The following is a 26646-nucleotide window of genomic DNA, read 5'->3' as shown; positions in this document are numbered from 1 at the left end:
TGTCCCCTTTTATATGATGAGTTTCCACATGGCTTTTGGTGGCGTTGCTACCGTCCCAGAAATCCTGGCGATCTGGCATGTCATAACATGGTGGGTGGATCCTTGTCTTCCGCCTACCTGTAGGTGGCTACCACCGTAGTCAGTGGCCGTACCTCACTGGCGTTTCGGGTGGTACATTGACTGTCTATGGGAGGGATCACCGCCATGGTCACAATTTGGCAGTCATTACCGCCAGCCTGGCGACGGTACTGCCGCCATTGCAGGTGTGGCGGTCACCTGACTGCCAATGTCATAATGAGGGCCTCTGATTCCTCCTTCGATGGAAGCTCCCTGGTGGTGGCTAGCCCCCTGGGACTACCCTAGCAGCATCATCTTCTGCCACCCCCTGTACAAGCACCACCCTCCCAGTAGGAGCCCACCCAGTTGCCCATACCCGCTCACCCAGGAGGGTGGGCGTCTCCTTCACCGCAGGCACCTCAGCCCGCCCCAGTCAGCCCTGCTGCCCTCACTGAGGAGGCTATTAACCTCCTGAGATCCCTCTCTGTAGGGCAAACAACCATAGTGAATGCAATCCAGGGGCTGGCATCCCAGATGCAGCAATGCAATGCCTACCTGGAGGCTATTCACAGTGTCTTGGTTGCCCTACAGAGATCGTTTCAGGCTCTGGGGTCCTCTTTGATGGCAGGCAGTGTCCCTAGTTCTTCTGTCCCCCCTCCAACTACCTGTTCCCAGTCCCAGAGCCCTCTCCCGCACCCATCCCAAGCACACAATCAGACAAGAATGCACCCAAGACAACAGACAGGACTTGCAAAGAGAAGCACAACCACCACAGATCACACCACAAGCACACACACAGCCAACACCCAGGAGCACACCCAACAACAGTCACTGCCTCCATTGTGTCCTCCTCCAACTCCTCCCTCACAGTCACATCAGCACTCACACCTGCAAGCACTGCATCCTCAGTCCCAGATCCTGCCACCTGTTCAGCCTTGTCCACGGTCACCACAACAGCAGACTTGCAGACTATCACTTCATTCACCACATGCGCAGTCACCACCACCACCATAACAACCATATGCAGCACACCCACCTCACTTGTAGACACCACCCCAGCATACATGCACATGACCTGTTTGTCCTCTCCCTCCCTGCCCCCAAAACACATAAACGCTCCCACTCAGACACTCAACAGCCATCCACCTCACACACACACACTCACACACACACCCCTTACATGCACGTACAACCCAGTCCAGCACACCTACACCTCCTACAACCACTCCCTTTACCTCTACTCCTAAACCTCCTCCCACACTCCTCCCCACTGTGACTAAAAAGCCTTTCCTTTCCCGCCCTGACCTCTTCCCTACTCTTGTCCCACCCTGTGTTGTCCAAAAACATAAGGTCCAGCTCCTCCAACCCCTCCAGCTCCCAGTTCTCTCATGGCCCCCCTAGTGTTGAGAATGTCCCTCCCTCCACTAAAATACCGCCCACTATGGGGCACAGGGCAGCCACTCTGACCCCCCTATTAAAGCCCACTTCTTCCTCTCAACAGAGGAGCAAAAGTCAGACCCCTACCAAACCAAAATCCAAAGACCCCCCCCTCAAAGAAAAAAACACTACCTGCCCCCTGAGGTGCCTGCCTTACACATCGATGTCCCTGCCCAGTGGAGTCACTTGGGCTGTCAGGAGTCAAGTTGGGCCTCATACGTTGCCCTGTGTAGTGACATGGACACTTTTGGACTGGCCAATGGCCCTTTATGTATATAGTTCCCTTTGTTTCATGTGATTGCTATTCCCACCGGAATACAGTAGTTGGCCCAAAGGTATTTGTCCTGGAATTCTTTACTTCTGGCTTATGTTGCTGTTGGATTTTTCAGCAGATTTTTCTGTGTGTGTGGTATGTGCGTATGGTGTGTGTTGTGCATGTGGGTGTGTACCTCTCCTCTCACTCCCTTGTGTGCTAGGCGGCTGTACTCACAGTCATCGTCTTCGTCTACGTTGCTGCTCATGGACTCCATTTGCGTGCTACAGCATCGGCAGGACTTCCAGTTAGGGTTTCAATGCGGCTGCGGACTCCTCTGTCTCCCTGGAGGTGGGTGTCTCCTTTTATATGGGTCATTTCCACCAGGATTTTTGTGGCGGTGGTCCCCCCCAGAAATCATGGCGGTCTGCTATGTCGTTATATGGTGGGCGGTGTATGGTGTTCCGCCGGCCTGAAGATGGCAATCGTTGTGGTCTGTGGCCGGACCGCACTGGCGGTTCATGCAGTACATTGGCTGCATATGGGAGGGATCACCACTGTGGTCATAATATGGTGGTCTACACCACCAGCCTTGTGCTGATACTAACACAATTGCCTGCGTGGCAGTCAGCTGACCGCCAAAGTCATTATGAGGGCCTCTATGTTTAAAAAATGGTCTGAAGCACCCAAGCATTCCACGTTACATCCTTCCAATTGTGAACAAATCATTATAGACAGTCCCTCACTTTTTATTGCAATAAAGGGGTATCTCTTATCAATAGTTCTACCTGGTGCATTGCTGACACTTTGGACTGCTCCAGTGTTGCTTTGGTCTTTGTCATTGCCTCTGATGAGAAAGAAACCCTGAACATTTGTTGACATTGCCACTGCAATGACCATCTTGTATGTAACTTGTTGGAAGCCATGTTATAGGGATGGACAGTTGAGTGCCCTCTGTTTCTACCAACCACTCCAAAAAATGTTCTGGTCAAAGATTGGCACATGTATTGCTGCAATATATCAAGAGAAGAGCATGTTGTGACAAATGTACCGACATTTACATAACTTCCTCATGAAGTGGTTCCTGAAGAGTTCCCTGTCTGGCACCAAATCTGCTTCAATGGTAGCCAATCCCCCGCAGTTTAGGGTCAATTTTTATCAATAGGGATCTTCTACACTTAGAACAGAATGCACAATTTGTCGTCACAAAAAAGCAAACCGCTTTTTGTGCCCATCCGGGGAGATAAGATTGCCAATTTCCCTGGCCTCTTTGGCCATGTCTAAAATGTTTGAGAGGGGCCCCAACACATCAAAGATTTTATCTTGACGGGGCTTCCATGCGCGATCCTTTCCCTTTTTCAGATCCTTTATTTATGAATGTGATGTTCTTGCCATCAGTTTCTCTGGTATATGCCACTTTCCCTGCTAGTGAAGGTCTTGAGCATTGGTCATCCACATACCTCTTTGCCCATAGGTTTCATAATGCAGCTGCTCACATGTTGAGAACCTTTTGCCACTGGGGCTCAATCCCTGGAACATGGTTGATACGTCATCGGGGTCAAACATGCTCAGAGGCTCTTTGCCCTGCTCCCCATTGTGGTGTGTGCCACTGCCTCTTCCAACCTGGGTTATTTGGGTCACCTTCCAGCTGCCACAGTCTTCTGGGATCTGGTTCATCTCCAGAACCATTGTCTTGTTTGTAGGACTCTCTCCCGGCACCAAAGTGATTTATCCACCTTCTTCACCTAGGTTCAAATCAGTGAACAAAGGCTTTGATATTCTTTTGATAGTATGTCTGGCAGACTTTAGAGGGAATTTTCTCTCCTTTGTACCAAGACCTTGGACTAAACTTTCCACAAACATCTAGATTTAGACTTCACTAGGATTTCTTTGGTAATATTAAAAATATCTCCACCTGCATCGCGGCTGGGAGATGGACGCAACGGGCTGGGGAAATGACGTGCAACACCCACAGCGGCTGCTGTTAACAATGCAAGCCCCACGCAGCGTGGTTTCTTGACATCGTGCATGCTGATTTTGACACAACATCGCTGGGCGCGGAAAATCAATGCAAAGCGGACCCGAGGTGCCTATCCGGATCGATGCATCGCTCTCTTGCGGAGAGGAAATATGACACACACCGACCCAACCGGAGGAGGAACGATGCACGGTCTTGCTAGTGAGTGAGAAATCACACTTCCCAGTGTGATATTATTTTGATGCAGCCCAGGTACTTTTTCAGGATAACACTGTTCTCACTGTTTTGTGAAGGATTTAAGACTCTTATTCTTTAAAAATTCATAACTTGACTTGTGTTTGTTGGATTTTTGTCATTGTGGTCTTGTGTTGTTTAGATAAATATTACCTATCGTTCTAAACCTGTGTTGTGTCATTTTGTAGTGTTTTCACTGAGTTACTGTGTGTGTTGGTACAAATACTTTACACCTTGCTTCTGAAGTGAAGCCTGACTGCTCGTGCCAAGCTACCAAGGGCGTGAGAGGGGGTTATCTGAGGGTGATTCCCCTTTCTCCTGACTAGAGTGAGGGTCCTTGCTTGGACAGGGGGTAACCTGACTGCCAACCAAAGAGCCCATTTCTAACAGAAACAAAAGTCAAAGATCAGTCATATGAATAACTCCTCAGTCCATATCTTATCTTATTTTAAAAAATCATCCTTTATTCAATTCTTTCTTCTTCTTCTTCTCTATTTATTTAAAAATGTTTTTGTGTTACAAGCATTCTCTCCATAGCCAACGCATTTCATCCTTTTCAATGACTTCTTCAGGGCTACAAAACATGATGTACACATTTTTAGCCAAATACCCACCATTAAAATCTTAGGGGCATATTTATACTCTGTTTGCGCTGGATTTGCATCATTTTTTTTATGCAAATCCGGCGCAAGCTTAATTCCATATTTATACTTTGGCGCTAGACCCGTCTAGCACCAAATTTATGGAGTTTGAGTCCTTTCTTTACAGTGGAAACCTACCTTGCGTTAATGAGATGCAACATAGGCGTTCCAGGGCAAAAAATTACTCTAAGGCCTTTGCGCCTTATTTATACTCCTGTGCACAAATGACGCACAGGAGGGGGAGGACCTTAATAAATGACTCTAAACTAGAAACAGGCTGGCGGGAAGGGGGTCGGAATCCCCATGGCGGTGCTGCAAGCAGCGCCGCCATGGCGGATTCCCTGGGCCAGCGGGAAACCGGCGGGAGACCGCCGGCTCCCCTTTTCTGACCGCGGCTTTACCGCCGCGGTCAGAATCGCCCAGGAAGCACCGCCAGCCTGTTGGCGGTGCTTCCGCTGCCCTCCGCCCTGGCGGTCATGGACCGCCAGGGTCGGAATGACCCCCATAGTCACTTATGGAACCAGACCCAGGTCCCCATGTTGACCCGTAGGTCCTATGTCTCCAACATAATGTTCATATTATTATCCACAATCTTTCCTAATGTCACACATAAAAAAATTATATAATCAACCTTAAGAAAACATATGTTCTTGCTCACTAACAAGTGTAGTTAAGTATGGCAACTACGCAATCTCCAATCCCTAGGAAAAATCCCAGAAATTTGTCCTGTCCTTTAACTTCTTTAAGGACCAAAATCAACCTGTATTCTCAAGACCCTATGGTGTAAGGCATAGCGTTTTAGAATGATGGGGAAAAGAGGAAATACCCAATTGCATAATGTTTGTTAAAGCACCATGTGCCATCACTAGTAAAATATGTACCTGCTAAACAGTGTGCATTGTAATTCCGCCTCCAACACACGTAGTAGCATCCATTTGTCTTCTTGATCTAAAGCACAAGTCTATTAATGCATCAGCATTAATCTCATATGGCCATTATGTGGCCCTGTGGAAACAACATTTACAGCCATTTACAGTCACAATAAATATAATCTAAGTTACATATAAACTACTGTAAATTATATAACACGTCGCTCCTCCCTCAATCTCAGGTGTCAGATGATCATAGGTTTGGCATGTTTATTATGAAAAGTTATTAAAAAGGCAGCAGGCTTGGATAATTTCATGAGAAAAAGCATACGATAAAGTCAATAGGCTTCCAACAGCTGATTGTTATCACATTATGTTACAGGAAATTGAAAGCCATTTGGTTACATTTGATCTCACAGATTACCATGGTTTTACATCTCCTAGACTAATATTGCTAGAGGTAGTCCGATTTTGCTGGTGTAGATATGTCCAAACAAAGTCCACATCTTCCCTCTACTCGCCTCTGTTTCCATTACTCCAATTGCCGGGCATTCATGCCCTGTCGATGCACCACGATACACGCGAAATGAACACGCTCCAGCTGGGCGACTTATATTCTAGCTCTGAGTTGCGCACTTTTACCGAACTGGTGTCAGAAGGCATCATGCAGAAAGGGGCTTTCCTAACATTCAATGCCATAAAGCTGCTGCTCAATAATATTTGGGGCGTAGGAGACTCGGAACCTCCCGAGTCCTCGCTGCTCACCACTATATTAACCATTGGCAGCTCAAAGAGCATTATTACCATATTATATAAAGCATTGCTCGGAACAATATGCACAACACTGCAGCACGCAAAGGCTCGTTGGGATGCTGTCCTTCCTACCCCACTACCACAGAAGACTTGGATTACTGCTCTTGCAACAATCAAATCAATATCTCGCAATCCTCGCTTGCGGTACACTCAATTCAATTACCTCCACCAATCATACCTATCGCCAGCCCGCATTAAAAAAATCTACCCCAATACAACACCAACCTGCCCTAGATGCGCTACACCAGCAGCTGACTTCTATCATATGGTCTGGAGTTGCCATTCAATACACTCGGCCTGGCAACGTGTGACGGAGGTCACAACAGAGATCTCCTCTCACACCCTAGTGCCCACTCCTGACTCCTGCTTACTTGGTATAAGACGCCGCACTAAAGCAGACAAACATACGCAAAGATTCATCGACCTCGCATTCGTAGTGTATAAACGCTTGATAGCAATACATTGGAAAGCCCCACACGCTCCCTCTCACGCGACATGGCTACGTGACTTACATAGCCGTTCCCAAGCTGAAGCCCAGACACTTCACCTGCTACAACACAGAGGCCTCATCCTAGACGGCCCGGAGGTCTGGGATACATTTGTGGTGGCAATAGAGGCCAGAGACGACATGTATCCCCCATGAACGGGTCTCAACTCACAAACATTACAACCTGTGCTGATACTGCTAATACCTTAGCCGCACGACACTCACTCTGACTGTCTTCACATACACTCATTGCTAATATCCCTCTCCCTCCTCAAAAGACATTTCTCAGCTGCGCCTATCTATTCCCCACACCTTCATACAAGCATGAAACATACAACCATAATAGGTAAAATGCTCTTGCCCCTGAACCTGTCAGTTCCACAGTTACCCTTTACAGCCTGGTAATGTTTTCTATAATAATCATGGATATCGTCAATGATTGGCCAATCTTATTAAGTTGTAATTGTTCATTACAATAGCTTGCATGCTAAATGTTGTCACGCTCTCCTTTTATTATGCCCTTAACTCTTATGTATCATTAGGTTTAGTTGTCAAAATTTCCCCTTCCAATTACCCTTGTTTTCCCCTTCCAATCCCCCCTCCTCCTCCTTTCATCTTACACCACTTGGTGTGGCAATGCTGTGTAAATTTATACAAATATGCAAATATATCGCAAAAGAATGTACAGCTGGTACTGTTGTGTGGAATTTGTGTTCAATAAACAGATTTAAAAAAAAAAAAAGATTACCATGGGTTTGGTGTTGATCATCTTAAACCGTGGGAGTAGAATTTCACTGTGATGATTCTTGTTACGCCCTACTGAGAGGGGTTGTTTGTTGATTTGCCAACTGTAATTGTGTACATGTTTGTAATTTTATAAACGTGCTCCTGGTGGTTGCCACTTTATGTGCACTTTAGGAGGCTGAGTTTGTTTATAGTGTAAGACCATTGGTAAAGGCTAGAGGCCTTATCATTTAACTTGAAAAAGTTTATGTCAGATTTCAGGTTATGTGTGATCTCTTTACTTATTGCAAAAAACATGTGTCAAAGATAATAGACTTATAAGGATGAATTAATAGTGCACTATGCTGAAGCCTGTAGGAAGGTATTTTGTTACATGGAATCATGCAGGTTACTGTAGTAGCCAGGGGTTTGGGTGTTGGTGATCTACCTGAACAAACCATGGGGATAGAGGGTTTGCACTATGGGAATCCTTATTAGGCTCTTTTAGTATGTATTTTATATTGTTCAGAAGCATATATTTTGTACATATTTCTAATTTTATTACAGTATATCTGATGGTTGTCTTTTGGGAATACTTATGAACTAATACAGTGGGTCTGAGTTGATTATTGTGAAAAGTCAATCATAAAGGTTATAGGCCTGATTATTTATAATAAAAGCTTACAATAAAGGCAGCAGACATGGAATACTGATAGTGAAAAGCATATGTCAATAGGCAATTATGGGTAGATTATTATTACTCTGTATTAAAGTTACAGTAAGATATTTTGTTACATTGAATCTTACAGATTACCATAGTAGGCAAGGGTTTTGTTGAGAGTACCCCCCTCAGACAAAAATGTGGATCGAGAAGATTTGTACTGTCCGAACCCTGTTAGGCCCCCTTAGGAGAAATAATATTTTGCTTTTCCAACTGTAATGTTGTATACAATATATTTTTTTACAGTATTTCTGATGGTTGTAGTGTGGAAAAGCTTATATTCAGTTTAAGAGCCTCAGTTGGTTATGGTGAGAAACTATTGACAATTGCTACAGGTCTGTTTGGTTTACTAGGAAAAATATTTCTGTTACCATAGTTCCGATCTGTTTATTGTGCGGAGTTGTGATAAACTCATTAGGCCTGACATATTGATTGTGAAAAGCATATGTTAAAATCAGTAGCATATTAGGTTGTGCTGTTATTTGTCCGTATTTAAACTTACAATAAGGTACTTTGTTACATTAAATGTTGCAGATTACCTTTGTAGGGACTGATTTTGGTGGTGGTTACTGTCTCCGACATACCCCGAGGGCTTAAGATTGGCACTGTAATAATTATTGCTAAAAGCATTATAGCAGGGGATGTGGCGTACAGATGTTTGGTGCGCTGTATCCCACTTTATGCAAACCAGGTGTCAGAGATCCACCTCGTCCTATAAGACTGTACATACTGTCAGGGATTAACTTGTTCCTAGCTCCGATAGTTGAAGGAGTCGCTGGTTCCCAGGCAACCACTTGTATGGCTCTAAGGCATGGATACTCAAAGTATGGCCCGGGGGCCGCATGCGTCCCACTTGACCTTTACATGCGGCCCCCTGGACAACAGGAGTAAAGGGTTGCTCCTAACTCGATCGTAAATAAAGAGGCAATTGTTTATTTCAAGTTTAACTGGTGTTAAGGAAAGAAAGTAAACAGGGAGTTCGGAGCTTCACTTTAGAAGCAAGTTCATTTTTAAAGACATCTTGCAGCAAAAGTGTACAAATATAACAGTCACTTCAAAATTCAAAAAGTGTATTAAGTTAACAGCAGTCCTTTTCACCTAGGTATAATTTATTGTATCAGTGCAATGAGAAGTATTAATTTAAATGTGATAGTTTTCAAACGAGAATTTAGAAACGTTATTTTTCACTTGTACCCTGACAAATACACCAATAGTGAATTAAACAATCAAGTCAGATGTTATGTGCACTTTTTGAGTGGCCTGGGTTCCTATTATAGATAAATAACATTATAGTTTATTAAATGAAACACAGAAGCAGATTTGTACGTTCAGACCCTGAACCTAAAATTAAGCAATTGCCTAGGATCACACAATTTGATAAAGTGGGGAAGCTAAGATTAATCCCAGGTTTTCTAGTTTTATATTGCTCAGTTCAGCTACTAGATGTATACCCTTCGCTTCACCTACCAATACTTAACCGCCAGTCCTCCCAACCCCCTCACCCGACTGCCATTCCGCGGGCATTGATGCGGCCCTCGGTCACATCACAGACCAAACTTTTTGGCCCCTGGGAAAATGTTTGCGAGTACCCATGCTCTAAGGCATCTCGGCCTACTAAAAACACTTGTGTGGCTCTTTAGTTTCTCAGCCCCACTGATCACCTAGTTATTTCTCTTCTCAGGCCCACCGAAAACCTGGTTGTTTCCTCCACGAACTTTTCATGCAAGTTTCCGCTTACAGAAAGGTCTTGCCAGATGTGGTTAAATCTCATCTGCCATTTTAAGCAGGGTTGCTATTTAAACACGTGCTTTGTCTCCGGATCTCCAGAGAAGTACTCCTCAATTGGCCTCCAGAAAATTACTTGCCTAAATCCTCAATGTCTTTCTGGATGCTTTCAAAACTCTTCGGCATCTCATACGGACAATATCCTGGAACCTGCCAAAAAAAAAGATCGAGTAAAACAACAAATGAAGTCATGTGAATATCTAACTTTAAGATGCGACTTTGGGGTAAAACTGCATATCGTCTGCATGTTGTGATACGTACCACCGAGAACAAGTCATAAAAGCACGCCCAGACACATTTGATAAAAACCCCTCATGGACTAATAGGTAGAGACAGCTTGAAAGCTTATGTTAAGATGTACTATAGATGCTTGTATTTACCGGATATGTGCTTCTGTGGTTATTAAAATATTTTTTTAATTTGTCACAAAAACGCTAAGGGATTTGTGTAGTCATCAAATATTGCTTTCTCAGAAGAAAGCTAATTACATATTCATCCAGTTGATGCGCACTTGGTAAACAAACCCAGAAAGAAATCAAGAAGAGTGTGTGCACCATGAAAGTCGCTTGAGGGTAGGCTACGCATAGAAGCACTGGAGGGAGCTGTTTAGAGAAGAGCACCAACGTGCCTGCGTTAACAAGGCTCATAGGCTCAACAACTATCGAAACCATCAAACTCTTCAGGCCTCATCCCTAAACCGTTCTTACTGGACACAATAATCTAACACCACTGAGAGGACCATGCAAAAGAGTTGGGCCCATATCCCCCTGCAAGGTCTGCATCAACTGTAAGAAACATTGGCAAGGTAAGAGCCTGGGTTGTTGTTCAGTTCTTTGCAACAGACGCCCATTATGGAATGCTTTTGTCAATAGTGTATCATTGGTTTAGCATTCTAAGATTGCGAATCCATTGTTTTTAAGTGTGGTGGTCATGCTTGAACTTTAAAACAATGATAGACTATTTACGAAACCTTAGTAAGATGTACACCCGCTGCTATGTTTAGTTTTGTTATTTCAAGCAAATGCCCTTGTGTGTAGACGACAGCATGTTTTCTTTTTTCTACTTGTATTTGCTTAATTTATCTTGCATGTGTTTTACTGTGGTTGTGAAAGAGGGTGAGTGCAAGAATGAAATAGTGGATTGATGCATGAGTGCAGGGATGAGTGACAGAGTGCATGTATGATTACTTACTGAGCGCTTGTACCCATCAAGGACACAAAAGGCACTTTCATTCATAAGCCAGACCTTGTTTTGTCTAGTAACTCTCTTTTAAAGATTTAATAATTCTGTTCACTGTCTGATACAAAAATAGGATACATTGAGGGAAGTATCTTCTAGCCCATCATCTTCCTGTAATTGTAAAGTCCCTCGCTCTTCATTCAGAGGCATTAGTTACTACAATGAACATGTTGGGATCAGAATGATGACAAATTGGAGTCTTCGTGAACAATCTTTGAGAGTTTGAAATACTAACTCATGTTGGCAATCCCAACGAAAATCTCCTTTCATATTGTCAACATAAGTAATATCACTAGTCAAGTGTGCAAACCCGTTAATAAAGTGGCACTAAGGCCCTCATTACAACCCTGGTGGTAAATCCCACTTACCCCCATGCTGACGGCCGCCAAAATACCGTGGCCGCGGTGGAAATCTGCTACAAGTATTACAACCCACATCTGGTAATCCGCCACAATACAGACACCCACACAAGTCCTCCACACCAAAGTTCAGTCCAACCACATTGGACAATTCAAAATACACACACCTGATACACATACACACACCACACCCACACATCCAGACCACTATAAAACACACACCCACATTACCCACAACCCCTTACAATGACTTTTTTGGAAGAAGCAGGGATAGAGTGAATAGCAAACACAACACCAGCATCCACAGGCACAACACACCATCACTCATACAACATCCACGCACCCCAAAGGACACACGCCAACACATCACACAGCACAACAAACATCACCTCACACATCACCCACACCACATTATAGCACTTCAAAGACACCCAAGGTTTTCTGAGGAGGAGCTCAGGGTCGTGGTGGAGGAAATCATTCGGGTAGAGCCACAGCTATTCAGATCACAAGTGCAGCAGACATCCATTGCAAGGAAGATGGAGCTATGGCGGAGAATTGTCGACAGGGTCAAGACAGTGGGACAGCACCCCAGAACACGGGATGACATCGGGAAGAGGTGGAACAACCTACGGCGGAAGGTGTGTTCCATGGTTTCCAGACACCAGGTAGCCATACAGAGGACTGGTGGTGGACCTCCACCTCCTCCCCCACAACTAACAACATGGGAGGAGCAAGTCTTGGCGATCATGCATCCTGAGGGCCTCGCAGGAGTAGCAGGAGGACTGGACTCTGGTAAGTCAAATATTTACTACTATATCCCCCCCCACCCTACCTGCATGCCATCAGAAACTAATACCCCTACCCTCTCACCCATCACCCCAACACCTCACAGATACCCCACTATCACAACCCACACATCCCTATACCAAGCCCTGCCCTACATGTAACACCAATGCATGGACATCCATTACAGACCTGCATGGACACCCATCACCAAAGCATGTCCAGTAGAGATACTCACCCAGGCCCCAAAATCACCCCTCACACAAGGGCCCAGGAAATAATGCTAGCACAGGAGAATAGGGAAACTCACACATTGCACAAGATGGCACACACAGATACAATAACTATGCATTTACACCCCAACAGGACCCCTACCCAACGTCACCGGACAGGAGGTGCCAGCCATATCCAGTCCCGCACAGAAGCCCACAGTGACAACAGAAGCTCTGCATGCCTGGATCAAGATGACCAGCCCGGCCCATCAGGGACCTCTGGACAGTCGGTTGCTCTGCCACAGTCCCAAACCACCACTGAACCTTCCCCCTCAGGAAACACCATCACAGCACCCACCCAGCAGGCCCATGCCACTGTCCATAGGACACGTCAATCCGCAGTGTGTCCACTACTATAGGGACCCCAGGCAAACCCACTAACCCAAGACAATCAGGGACCTGGGGTCAGAGGCAGTGGGCACACGGTTCAGGGGACTGAGGCACAGGACAACAGGGAAACTGAAAGAACTGCTGTGCGACAGGGGGAGGACAGGCCCAGCGAACCCACTCTCCATGAGGCACTCTCCAACATCATGGGAGGATACCACCATTCCCAGGAGACCATGGGCACAGTACTGGCCAAGTTTCAGGAGACCCAGCGGCTGCAGGAGGAACAGTACCTGGGGATCAGGGAGGACTTGAAGTCCATTAACACCACCCTGGTCACCATTGCAGGGGTGCTGGCAGACATGGCCAACACTATGAGGGAGAGAGTGGCACACCACCGGGCCCCTGACACTAGCCCGAACGATGAACAGCCCTCCACGTCCGCCAGCGTTAGTGGACAGGAGGTCCCGCCACAGGACCAACAGGCCACCAGCACCCCACCCCCTGCAGAAGGAGAACCACCCCGCAAACGGTCCCTGCGATCCAGGCACAAGACAGAGAACATTGCCAAGACCCCCGCCAGGAAATAAGACTCTCCTGATTGTCACCCCTCTGTCCCACTATGTCATCCTGTCCTAATTGAACTGCCATTACTCCACTTCCTATGCCCCCTTGGACAATGCACCTGTGATACCAATAGACTTGAATCTACCATGGACATTCCTCCACCATCACCCCAGCCCATTGCACATACGCCTCCACTGATTAACACTTAAATAAACACCCTTGAATCACTCAACAATCTGGAGGCAGTCTGTACTTTCACAAATGTGTTATTACAACCTCTCAAATATCAATGGCAATGTTCATTTGCACATACCAAAGTATGACAATTGTTGGGCAGCAGTAAACATAGCAGAAGGCAGATTGTGGTACAAAGATCTGTGAAAAGGAAAAGCAAAGTGAACTGTCAGGGTCCATACACAGTGGTAAAAAGGCAGATTAATGCAATGTCCTACAGTAGTCTGATATGAGAGGAGCAGTGCCAGTCTCTTACCTGTGTCTCACTGGAAGTATTGCATGATGATGTTGTTTCAGTTGTCTATATCTTCTTCTTCTGCCTCTTCTTCTTCACTGTCCACAGGCTCCACAGCTGCCACAAGACCAACAACAGGCACATCCTCCTGCAGAAAAGGAACCTGGCATTGCAAAGCCAGGTTGTGCAACATACAGCATACCACGATTATCTGACACACCTTATTCGGTGAGTAGTATAGGGAGCCACCTGTCAGATGGAGGCACTGGAACCTGGCCTTCAGGAGGCCGAAAGTCCGCTCTATAATCCTCCTAGTTCGCCCATGTGCCTCATTGTAGCGTTCCTCTGCCCTTGTCCTTGAATTCCTCACTGGGGTCAGTAGCCATGACTGGTTGGGGAACCAGAGTCACCTGCAAATATCGAGGGGCATCTGTTAGACATACACAAACCCTTAGGGACTACCCCATACCCAGACACCTATTCAAACTGTGTGGGGACCTTGGCCAAACCTATTAGCCACACATGGTGCCTCTGGAGTTGGCCCATCACATAAGGGATGCTGCTATTCCTCAAAATGTAAGCATCATGCACTGAGCCGGGATACTTGGCATTCACATGGGAGATGTACTGGTCTGCCAAACACACCATCTGCACATTCATGGAATGGTAGCTTTTGTGGTTTTTGTACACCTGTTCATCCCTGCGGGGTGGGACAAATGCCACATGTGTTCCATCAATGGCACCAATGATGTTGGGGATATGTCCCAGGGCATAGAAGTCACCTTTCACTGTGGGCAAATCCTCCACCTGGGGAAAAACGATGTAGCTGCGCATGTGTTTCAGCTGTTCAGACATTACTCTGGACAACACATTAGAGAACATTGGCTGAGACATTCCTGATGCCATGGCCACTGTTGTTTGAAAGGAACCACTGGCCACGAAGTGGAGCACTGACAGGACCTGCACTAGTGGGTGGATTCCTGTGGGATGGCGGATAGCTGACATCAGGTCTGGCTCCAACTGGGCACACACTTCTTGGATTGTGGCACGATCAAGTCTGTAGGTGATAAAGATGCGTCTGTCTTCCATTGTCGACACGTCCACCAGGGGTCTGTACACCGGGGGATGATGCCATCTCATCATCTGCCCCGGCGGATGTGCCCTAGGGAGGAGAAGGTTGAGCAGAGGGTCATATACCACATTGGTAGCACAAGGGTGTTTTGCACTATTGTGATTTCATCTGTGTGTGGCGCTGTCTGTCCATATTCCTGCGCAAAAGTGCTGTGATGCAGTTAGGTGCCCTGCCATGTGCCCCCCTGAAATGGCGGCTGCCTGACCTGTAAGGAGGGACAAGGGGAAATGAGGTAACTGCGCTGGCGTTGTGCAGAGTCCCGGTAGGCGGACGAAGACCGCGGCGCAATTCAGCATTGGTTATCATTGGGCCCTATGGGTTCCAAGAGCCAATGACGATGTACGCCGGGGGTGACGGTACGCACCGCCGCAGACGTGACCGCCATTTTCTAACTCTTCACTCACTTGATACCTGACCTTCAACAGGAGAGGACCTACACTGCAAGTGCTGCTGTGACCTGAGTCTGGAAGCGACAATGGCTACAGTGTCAGGGGAAAGGGCCCCTGCCTTCACTGCGGAGGAGTTGGACAAGCTGGTGAATGGGGTCCTCCCTCAGTACACGCTACTCTACGGTCCTCCAGACAAACAGGTGAGTACACTGTGTGCATGGTGGATGTGACATTAATGTATGGAGTGGCGTGGATGGAAGATAAATGGGGGGTGGGAGATCTGCTGTGGCCTGCATGTGAGGATGGTCAGTGTATGTGTTTCAGGGCATGGTTGGGAAGTTGTGGCCAATGATTAAGAATAACTGGACGGGGGAGTAAAAACCATTCTTACTTTACCTTTCCTGTAGGTCAGCGCCTGCCAGAAGAAGAGTATTTGGCGTGCCATCTCCAAAGAAGTGCAGACTCTGGGGGTCTATCATAGACGGAGCACCCACTGGCGCAAGAGATGGGAGGACCTGCACAGCTGGAGACGGCGGAGGCCCAGCTGGGAATGGCCTCCCAACGTGGAAGGGGTGCCTGTCGCACCATGACCCCCCTGATGTACTGGATCCTGGTGGTGGCATATCAGGAGTTGGATGGGCGCTTAAGGGCATCACAGCAGCCACAAGGGGGTGAGTACAGTCTCATTCATCTGACTCTGTGCACTTTACGAGGTGTCTGGGTGGGGGAAGTGGGCTGTGGGTTCCCCTAGGCCAGGGCGAACTTGGTAGGGTAGGTCCCTTGTTAGGCAGGCTCTGTGGCACTCCAACCCCAATAGTGGTAGTGGCCATCTACAACTCTACAACTAGTCAGCCTCCTGTGGGTTACAGGTATGCAGCAAATGGGATTAGGCATGGTCCCCCATGGGAAGGTGATTTGCCTAAGAACTGATAGTGCATGGCCTAGTGCATAGGGATGCTCCCTGTGTGTTGTGTCCACCAACGGTGGTGTTGTTGCTGGCATTGACCATGTGTCTCTTCTGTCTTTCCCCCCCTTTTTGTTTTGTTACCCTGTCCTTGTATGCATTAGCATCATCTGGCGGAGGAGCAGTGGCACCGGAGCAGGAGGGAGCTGCAACCCACATGGCCCAGGAGGGTGAATGTACACAGTCTGTTGGCACCAGTGGGACTGAGGGCGAGGGGAGCTCCACGATGCGGACAGGAGGGGACACCAGCGACAGCGACTCCTCCTCTGAAGGGAGCTCCCTTGAGGTGGTGGGCACCTCTGTGCCACCACAACAACAGGCACAGGCGCCACCCCCCCTACCAGCACCACCCTCCGAGCAGCCCCTGAGCATGTTTCCCGTGCCCGCTCACCCAGGAGGGTGGGCATCTCCTTTGCCCCAGGCACCTCAGGCCCTGCCCCAGTCAGCCCTGCTGCCCTCAGTGAGGAGGCTATTGACCTCCTGAGATCCCTCACTGTTGGGCAGTCAACCATTTTGAATGCCATCCAGGGTATCAAGAGGCATTTGCAACAAACTAATGCATACCTGGAGGGCATTCACTCTGGTGTGGCGGCCCAACAGAGAGCATTTCAGGGTCTGGCCTCATCACTGATGGCAGCCATTGTCCCTGTGTCTAGCCTCCCCCCTCCAACTTCCACTACCCAGACCCAATCCCCTCTACCTCAGCCTATCCCAAGCACACCATTAGACCAGCATGCACACACATCAACACACAAAAGTGGCTCAGGCAAACATAAGCACCACACATCCCACAGGCACTCACACAAGCACCATACCCATGCAGACACACCAACATCCACTGCCTCCACTGTGTCCCCCTCCTCCATGTCCTCCACCTCCCTCCCAGTCTCGTCTCCACTCACACCTCCATGCACTACATCCTCAGCCACTACCTCCATTAACAGCACGCCCATCACCACACACCGCTCACATGCAATCACCACCCCCATTACCATGCACATGTCCCCTGTGTCCTCCCCCAGTGTGTCTGTGAGCCCTCCTCCCAAAGTACACAAATGCAGGCACACAACCACTCAACAGCCATCCACCTCAGAACAGCCTCCAGCCCATGCACCTTCACCCAAACTCAGCAGACGTACACCTCCTACAGCCACTCCCAAACCCCCTCCATCTTCCCGTCCCAGTGCGTCTAAAAAACTTTTCGTAGCTGCCATTGACCTCTTCCCTACACCTCCCCCCACGTCCTTCCCCTAGGGCCAGGATCTCAGCCACCAAATCCTCGTCCAGTGTGGTCCCTGCAAATCCAGGAACATCAAAGGCGGCACCCATCAGGGCTGCCAGTGTGCCACCTAATGAGGCCAAGGACCACCCTATTCCGTTACCTCTCAAGGTAAAGAAGGGGCCCGCATGCCGAAGAGAGAAGCCGCACCACCCACCCAGCAAGGCCTCTTCCAGGACCAAAGAGGACAGTGGCAAGGACTTCCAAGATGGGGAAGGGACACAAGGGCAAAGGGAAGTCAGCTCAGGGCACAGAGCCTCCGGGTGAGGGACTGGTGTCACTCTTTCTGCAAGACAGACCAGCAACCTCTACGGCAGTGGGCACCGCCGCATCAATCGCCACTTGCACCACCACCTGCACCACCACCTGCACGTCTGCTGCCTCTACTACAGTCACCAGCATCATCCCCAGTGGGCACCCTTCCAAGACTGCAGGAGACAGCCTGGTGTCTCCCTCCACAAGTACAGACACCTGCACCACTGGCAGCATCTCCGCCGCAGCCACCGCCGCAGCCACCGCCGCAGCCACCGCCACCTGCACTGCGACGTGCCCAGCCAGTGCCACTACAGCGGACATCAGCAGCATCCCCAGTGGGCAGCCATCCGAGGCTGCTGGAGACGTCCTGGACCTTGCACACACTACATGAGGCACCACAACCAGCACTGGCACTACCAGCAGTTGGCAGGCTAAGTCGCCCCAGGGTGGAGTGTGTCTCTGCCTCCATGGAGTATCATGCTACCTGTTCCCTGAAAATCTCATGGCTCAGACACCCAGGTGAGGGAATGGGAACTATCACACCTCAGGTGCAGCATCACTGGGCAACAAGCCCCCTACAGAAATAGTGGAGAACAGCATCCACAATCTCAGTCCTTGTCAGGATAAAGCACTCTGGGCACCAAGCCCCCTCCAGAACCAGTGGAGAACAGCATCCACAACCTCAGTCCTTGGCAGGATGAAGCACTCTGGGCACCAAGCCCCCTCAAGAACCAGTGGAGAACAGCATCCACAACCTCAGTCCTTGGCAGGATGAAGCACTCCTGGTACCAAGTCCCCTCCAGAACCAGTGGAGAAGCCACCCACTTGTGAGACTGTGGCCTTGCACTCCCCAGGACCAAGCAGTGGGCAAACCACCCACTTGAGAGACTGTGGCCTTGCACTCCCCAGGACCAGGCAGTGGGCATGGAGCCCCCTCAAGGAGCAGTGGCGTCGTCCCATCATCCGGCTGAGGTGCCCCACTTCCCTTTCCCCCTGAGTTGCCTGTGTTTTTTTCGACCTGATGCCCCTGCAGTGTTCTCTCCATTTTGAGGCAGGTGTCATGTGTGGGCTTCGCCCATGCTTTTTGGGACCACTGGTCCACAGACATTTAATGGAACAGTATACAGACTTGTGCACTTGCTGTAAAGATTTGTATATACTGATCATTTCAAGTTATCTTGCCCTATATGAATTTTCTATTATTACATTCATTACAATCATTTCATTTGGTCCTTGCATTCTTCCAAGGGGTTACGGGGTGTACATGTAATGTTGCTCAATGTGCTAGTGTGTATGGTGTTGTAGGTGAGGGTGGGGGTGGCGTGTTGCGTGTGTGTGTCACTATCTTTTTCCTCCCCCGTCCCCTGTCTACTAGGTGCAGTACTGACCGTGGTCGTCGCCGTCAACTTTGATGTTCCTGGTAGATGAGGAGGTAGACCAGCATCGGCAGGACCTGCAGCTCGGTCTCCATGGCGTCCTGGTTCTTCGTTGAGTGTCGAGAGGTGAGTGGTTTCTGTTCCAAAGACTGTTTCCGCAGTGCTTTTGATGGCATTGGTACCGCCCCAGAAAAGCTGGCGGATTGGTGCCTTGTAATAGTGTGGGCGGTACATTGTCTTCCGCCTGTCTGTTGGCGGTTACCTCTGCGGTGTTTGTTGCTACCACTGTGGTGGTCGGAATATTAAAGTGGCTGTCTGTGTTGGCGGTTTCCACCATCGTCGTGATTCCATTTTTTTTACCGCCGGCCTGTTGGCGGTATTACCGCATCTTTATCGCCGACCGCCAGGGTTGTAAGGAGGGCCTAAATGTTTGTGAACCCAAGAAAGCTCTACGGCTCTTTAGTATTAATGGGAGGCCACTTAAGAATGACTGTCTTCTCAGGGTCCATAGAAACTCCCAAGGCATTCAGTCTATGCCACAGATATTCAATTTCTTCTATCTGAAATTGACACTTTTCAAGTTGGCAGGTCAACTGGAATTGTTGTAGACTTGATAGGACTGTATTAAAATGTTGATGCTATTTAGTGAGTGATTTGGAAATAAAAGGATGTCATCTTGGTAATTCAGCACAGCATGGTTCAGAATATTGGTGAAATCAAAGTTCACGAGATACTGGAAAATAGCAAAGTGAATCACAATTTGAGTGGCATTGCCAGCTACTCAGAATGCCAAACGTGGTGTGAAAGTCAGTTTTCCACTTGCCACCTTCTTTTACACACATAAGATTATAAGTGCTGGGCAGTTTGAGCTGGGTGAATATTCTTGATCGTCATACTGATACCAAAATATCCTTAATAAAGGGGAGAGGTTACAATGATTCTACGATACCACTGTTGTCGGGTACTGCTGGCAATTCTGCTTATATGTCTTGATTACCATTATGTTGCATAGGTTATCTGTTAAGAAAACATGGCGCAGATGCAGTCCTATATGCACTCCCCCTGCTTTGGTTGGGTGTCTGAATTGCAATAACTAAAAAAAACAGGCCCTCCGAACTTCTCAGCATGGACCCTTGTTGTGTTTTCATTATTCATGTTACCTGAAAATCATACTGGAACTCTAGCTTACACATGTAACACTGACCTTTGTATTGTGCTGTTCATTCGTGCCGTCTGTAACTGCTCAATAAAAGACAAGCTACAAAAATGAAAAAATAAATAACGGGGAGCGGTTACCCATCTTTCTTTGTATTTTGATTTAACCTCTTGTATTCTATGTATGGTCTTAGATCATTGTTTTTTTAATGAAAACCCGTGGTGCTCCAACACTTACAGTTAATCCATTCTGCAGTTTGTCTTGTAAAAAGACCTTAAAGACTTTCTTTTCATTTTCTGTTAAACGCTAATTTCACCCACAGTGTACTTTTGAGCTTGGTTCTAAATGTTTAGCACAATCACACTTCTAATGGGGAGAAGGAGAATGAGCTAAAGGTTTGTTAAAGACTAGAAAATGCATGGTAGTCGGAAGGCACCAAAGAAAGCCTGCTACAGCTAAGCCTTCTTAACCAGGTTTTCCTGGCCTGCAATGGATGGAATATGGTTATATTTGTCAAAACACCCATATTACCCTGCTGGATGTCATCTAATTCTCACTGGCCGAATAATTTTAAGTGCATTCTGAAATTAGCCACAATGGTTCATTGCAGTTCCCTTCCTTGGTACTTGTGCGATTTGCTAATTTGGAGAATGAATGCTTCTGGGTACTCTGAACACAATTATTAGAATATTTAATATGTCTCCTCTGTGGGTGGCCAATAAGCCCCACTAGTACAGCAATTATAATGACAAAACTATGATGACTGTGATATGGTTCTGGGATCCAAGTTTTTGTAAGATTTGTGTCTCTTTTGCTTGTGTATTCTAAAGATAACTGTGTACTTGGGACAGGCTATTAAATCGAAAGAAAGTGTCTCTCTGATGAACAAAGAAAATCTGTAAATGTAACATACTCTCTTTCACTGATTCTGAGGCAAAGGGCGAGCTATCCACCATCTGGATTACTGGAGGCCTTTTCTCAGCCTGCTTCAAGATGTTGATTTTGAAAGCCAAATCATTGTCTGTGCACATTTCACATGCACTGTAGTCCAACAGGATTATGAATAGTCAATCCATTCTTAGTTTGCAAAGAAATCTGTTAGAGGAATAGATATACTTCAGAAGAATTAACACATGATGGAACATATGGGAGTCAACACAAGCCTTCCCTTTCACCCTTAAAGGGGACCAGTGTTGCAGTTTCCCGAAGCCCTTTGAGGGTGTATTGAACAGGCAGGTATGTGTGCCCAGAATTACCACAATAAAGACACAGAACTGCCTTTCACTGCTTGTCCTTCCCCATCTCAGTTAACGGACCTCTTGCTGCACCAATTTGCATGGGCTCTTCTTGCGATAAAGCATCATGTAGATGGATGAGTTTGAAAAGAACTTGAAGATATGGTGTGAGATATCCTCTTCTCATTGCATCTTTCCTGTACTTTGTGCTTGCTTACAAATGCTGTAATGTCAGCAAGGTTGGTGGGACAATGAGTAACAACTAACTCATTCTTAATTTCCTTCTACAACCCCCTCTACAACAACTTTAGGCCCTGTTCACCTATACTGTCTTGGCTGTCAGTTGACAGAATCAGTTTAGTCAGGACATTCACATTACCCTGCTAAATGTTACATAAAACTGTCTCAGCTGAACATCCAATACCAGGACACTCAAACATCCTTTTAAATTCAACTACAATAGCAACGTCGAGTTATTGACTGAGGGAGTGGTAACCCCTCTTCTAGCAACAACCACAATCCTTGTCAGGGCATACACAAAAGTCACTAAATTAACCTATGCATAACTCTCTATTAGCTTGGCACAAAAGCAGTCAGGCTTAACTCAGAGATAATGTGTAAAGTACTTTTTTCGCCCCTCATACAGTAATACAGGGTGAAAACACAATTTATCCCACATCAATTTAAAAAAATAGAGAAAATGTAATAAATGATACTAAAACAGAAAAAATACAATCAGTAGAACCGGAGATATTGAGTTTCAAAGTTTTAGGTAAGTATAGCACCTGAAAGCACAAAGCGATTCTTAAGGTCATCTCCAGAAGAGTTCCGTTCTGCAGGGAGAGCATCATGGAGGGGTCACAGCTGTAGTATAAAGGGTAACCCTGGCGTAGTGGATGGTCGTCACTGTAGTGCGAAGATCCGGTTGGGCGTTGCAGATGGTCTTTGTAGAGCTTCGCATTAGCGGTTACCCTGTGCTGTTGTTGCTGTAGCACAAAGTGCAGGTCTCGCTTTGCTAGTTGTCACGGATGGTCGCTGTAACACAGAGGCAGGTTCACTGGAGTTTCACATTAATGGTCTTCACGGGCAGCAGAATCTCAACATGAACTTCAGGATTTCACATTTCTTCACAGGGCAGTGCACTCTGATGCCAGCCAAGGGTCCAGGACCTGGGGGGGGTCACCTCTTTGGGATCAGGGACTCACTATAGCAGAGTCCAACAGGGCTCAGGAAGGCCCAGTGGCAGGTCCAGTGCAGCAGGTCATCTGGGCAGTTGCAGGGAGACATCTGGAGGCTTGTTGTTTCCCTGTAGTTCAGAACAGGAGATCAGCCAGCTGACCCTTGGAGTCATTCAAGTAGCCTGGGGTGAAGACAGCAGCTCCAGTCTTCCTTCTCAAATATCAGGGCAGGACTCAAGCAACACGACTGTCCTCTGGGGTACAAGGCAAATCTCAAGCAGCCGGGCAGTCCTCTGGGGAACAAGGTAGGCCTCAAGCAGCAGGGTAGTTTTCTGGGAAAGAAATCAGACTCAAGCAGCAGGACAGTCCTGTAGGGATCAAAACAGGCATCAAGCAGTAGAGCAGTCCTCTGGGGAACAAGGTGAGCCCCAAGCAACAGGGCAGTTCTAGGGGGAACAAAACAGGCCTCAAGCAACTGGGCAGGCCTCTAGGAAACAGAGCATTCCATTCTCTTGTAATGTCTACAGGTCAAGGAGTGTACTGAAGAGGTGGTTTAGGAGTTCTAATATGCATACCTGGTGCCAGCCTTTGAAATGGGAGTTACATTCTGGCCACCCCCACATTTGATTCTGGAAACATTTTCCTTTCCCATGCCAAGGCTCAAAGTGGTCTGCGGTGACAAAAGACTTTTGTGCGATTCTTTTGTTAGTGTGCTAGAAGCAGCCCTTTGAAAGCTAAGTGGGGTAGGGAAGAGTGCCACCCCACCCATCCTTGCAGGATGGCCCATTCTGCCACCTTCTTGCCTCCCTTTGTTTCTCTGGAAGGAATGCACAAATCCCAGCTGCCAAACTATTCATGATCATGTAACCCAGAACACAGGCAGCAGGTACCAAATGGTTAGCACAAGACAATGCCAACTTTCTAAAAGTGACATTTCCAAAATTGTGACTTCAAATCTTATTTTACCATTAAAGATGATTTTATATTAAAATTAATTTGTCCAAAATTGGCCTTTCTGTCTATTCTTAATCAAACATTAGCACATATTAAATGTAATAAGGTAACCCAATGTTATCCAATGAGAGAGATAGGCCTTGCAATAATGAAAAATGAATTTAAGAGATTTAAACTACCAGGACACGTAAAAACGCATCCTACTTCTTAAATACACTGCACCCTACACTATGGGCTATTTAGGGCCTAGCTTAGGGGGTTTATATGTTTTAAAAATAAGGTTTTATTTTTGCCAGGTTGGATAGGCAGTTTTGAAGCTGCACTACAAGCTGCAGTGGAAGGCCTTAGAAATGTTTTGAACTGCTACTTAAACGGGTGGCTCATTTAATTTAAGACCCTGGGTACATGTAGCACCTTACAATAGGGACTTGTAAGTAAATTAAATATGCAAATCATGTCTAAGCCAATTGTACCATGTTTAAAGATAGAGCACAAGCACTTTAGTATTGGTTACAAGTGGCAAAGTGCACAGAGACCTAGTGGTAACAAAAACTAAATTCAGAAAGCAGGAGGGGTAAAGGCAAAAGGTTTGGGGAATATCACAGCAAGGATAACAGGTTTTGCAATTATCATTGGAATAAAGGTCTGAGGTAGTTACTGGATATGTTCCCTAAGCCAGAGCAACTCCTGAAATAGTGTATATAAGTTACACTAATTGGGCTCTATCATGAGCAACAAGATAGTACTATTGGTTTGTCAGAAGAACTTAATGCTGATGTCTATTAGGGCCACATTTTTAAGGCTTAAAACGTGCCTATTTCTGAAGATCTGTGAGAAACATCTCTGGCCAAACTGGAGTTCTAAAGATGTTAGTATCACAACCTGTCAAGAGCTGACATAGCAACCATCTTATTTTTATGTTCTTGTTGCCTGAGGAAAGAGTGACCTCCTAGTAGCCATGTGTCACTTGCAGTTCAGCTATACGTGAAAAGATGTCCTGTGTCTCTGTAGGAGAGACCCAAAAAGGCCTAATTACTTACAAAACTCATTGACAAAGAAGAGAAATCTTGACCTGAGCAAAGAATGGAAGAAATTGAAACTACTCTGGACAAGAGTAGAAAATCATTAGACATGAAGAGCCACAGGAAATCCAGTGCTAACTCTGCTGGAAGGCAAAAAGCAGAAAAAAGTGGGGTGTGTTTTCCAACACCAAAGCGGCAAGTCGTGGATTCCTGAGCTTCTGTCTGCAGATCCCCTATCTGCTACCATCCTCCAATTATACCTGGCTTGTGGGACCCCTTGCTAACAAATAGTTGCCCCACCAAGATTGGTGCTGAGGAAAGCCCACTGTACAGCGTCCCCATGCTCCTACGAAGAGCCAGCAACCCTTGGTGATATATCAGACCGAGTGTGCTGGAGCAGCCAGGATGGGGTCTGGGCTAGGCTGAGCGAGGGGGTCCCTCTGTGAACTGTGCTGCGGTGTGATCCTGGGCCCGATGGTGTTCCATGAGGCAGACACTGGCCCCGGGGATCACTGAAACAGGAGAAACAGAGTAACAACCACGCAGTGCCTGCATAGTGAGAAAGCAAGGTGACTCCATTATTGTGCAAAGGCCATTTATTAGGACAGGATTGCAATAAACATCATAACATGTAAAAACACAACAGATTGAACTTCTTAACATTTCAACTGTCTCTCCTCATTTGTCCCCTTTACACCATTCTCTCCCCAATGCCTCACGCGTTCTTTTGCCCTTCGCCCCTGTCACTTTCTCCCATCCCCCCCTTACAAGACTCCCCAGTGCACCAAGGAGCCCGGGAGTTTTCTGCTTGGCAGACAGAATGGGACCTAAATGACTCTTGGTGAGCCCAGCATCTGGGAGAACGAGATAACTTGTTCTTTTCCCCCCTCTATGACCTCTATGTGCGCCTCGATGAAATCTTGGGTTCGCCAGATGTCCATGGGTTGGTTCACATGATGGAGTACTTGAGTAGGACCATCTCAGATCACAGTCTGCTCTTGATGGGTTTGCACTGTGGTAAACCTATGCCCGCCATCCCCACATGGAGACTGCGACCGGAATCCTTAGAGGGCCTGGTTTTCCGGGTCACAATTGGGACTACCATAACAACTTACTTCAAAGATAATGTAGGATCTGGGTCATCTCCATTGGTGGAATTGAAGGCGTTCAAGGCAGTAATCAGAGGACGTTGCATTTCTGAGGTCACTAGGGTTCGATCAACGTTATTATATGAAATTACGACTGCGGACAAGGAGCTGAGGGCTCTTCACCGACAGAGACCGGACCACCCAGAGCTACAGACTGAACTCTTGGAGGCCAAGGAGAGAATGGCAGAGGGAGTGAAGAGACTCAGATGTTTTGATTATAAAAATTATATGGCTCTGGCCTATGTGGAAAAGGACAGTACAGGATCTCTGTTGGCATGGCTCACAAGCCCATGAAAACTGGGTTTGATGATCGTAGAACTTTAATCTAGCCAGGACACTAGGTTATACCGGCAGGAAGACATTAATATGGAATTTTACTCCTGCTGTTCAGATCTCTATTGCCACTCTACCACGCCTACACTGGAGGATATTAAAACATTTCTGTCACAAGTTGCACTCCTAGTTCTCTCACCCCAGGAGGCAGAAGCTGGGAAAAGACATTACGCTCCCAGAAATCCGAGTGGCTTTCAAGAATATGGCCCAA

The sequence above is a fragment of the Pleurodeles waltl genome, chromosome 3_1 (genome assembly GCF_031143425.1).
Source record: "Pleurodeles waltl isolate 20211129_DDA chromosome 3_1, aPleWal1.hap1.20221129, whole genome shotgun sequence".
NCBI classification, from domain to species: domain Eukaryota; kingdom Metazoa; phylum Chordata; class Amphibia; order Caudata; family Salamandridae; genus Pleurodeles; species Pleurodeles waltl.
The sequence above is the reverse complement of the archived record's forward strand: the minus strand, read 5'-3'. Positions refer to the sequence as shown.